This window comes from Frankliniella occidentalis, unplaced genomic scaffold, assembly GCF_000697945.3.
Source record: "Frankliniella occidentalis isolate FOCC.00 unplaced genomic scaffold, Focc_3.1 Scaffold1, whole genome shotgun sequence".
NCBI classification, from domain to species: Eukaryota; Metazoa; Arthropoda; class Insecta; order Thysanoptera; family Thripidae; genus Frankliniella; species Frankliniella occidentalis.
Genome location: NW_026267131.1, coordinates 618,884 through 619,714, shown reverse-complemented (window position 1 = coordinate 619,714; position 831 = coordinate 618,884). Strand labels below are relative to the sequence as shown.

Here is an 831-nt window from a genome sequence, read left to right as displayed (position 1 = left end):
CTTCGATTGGGCTGAAGCCTGCGAGTATCCCAAATGTGGATACCTCGGGCGTATAATTTTTGATAGTCGGGATTGCGTTCGCGCTCTCCCGGAATAAACCCACGTCTCCCGCAACCGCCCGCTACACACCCTTTACCGGGAGCTTGGCGCTCTTGCTGTCGGCTGTTGGACATGCATTTCTGATATCTGCGGTGACGTAACCCTCGTTACTGTGTCGAGTTAAAAATGAAAATGCAGTTGCTAGAGCTTGACTTGTCCAATGTTGTACTCAATATTTAGAACATTTCAGTTGAATTAAATAATTAATACTGGGAGAATGTTCATTTTATTGTGATGTAAGCTAGATCCGAAATATATCCCTTGTGCATTTATGCAACGCAGAGTTCATCAATCGCGAACGGTCGCGAGTGTAACTTAATTCCGAAGGTATTCGCCTGGTTGTTCAGGAGGTGCTCGGTTCAGTGGTCCTGCCGCTTCTTGACGCGGTTGAACTTGGCCGCGAATTGCGCGCAAAGGTACAGCGCCCGCAGGTCGTTGAAGAGTTGAAACTCGACGCGCCAGTTGAACTTGTCCAGGTTTAGGCCCTGGGTCATCTTCTCGACTGAGTCGATGTCCAGCGAAGTGTTGGTGGCCGAGTAGGAGCCCTAGATGGGTGTTTAACATCGATAATGTTATTTAATAATACAGGGTGGTCCACAGACCCCTTCCTTTATTTTGCTTATACTGTACCGGATGCAGGCGTGCGGACGGGTTGCATACTCGCACGGGGCCATAAGGCGCCCATGGTGAGCGACAGTAGGCAAGCCCGCCCGCCCGCACGCACGCATGCAT

At 50.4% G+C, this 831-nt stretch overlaps 1 protein-coding gene across 1 annotated transcript in view; it reads left to right on the top strand.

The window, feature by feature from the left end:
- The window catches only part of LOC113213538 (uncharacterized), a 123,725-nt gene that overhangs the window by 21,443 nt on the left and 101,451 nt on the right, over positions 1 to 831 (top strand). The window lies entirely within an intron of this gene.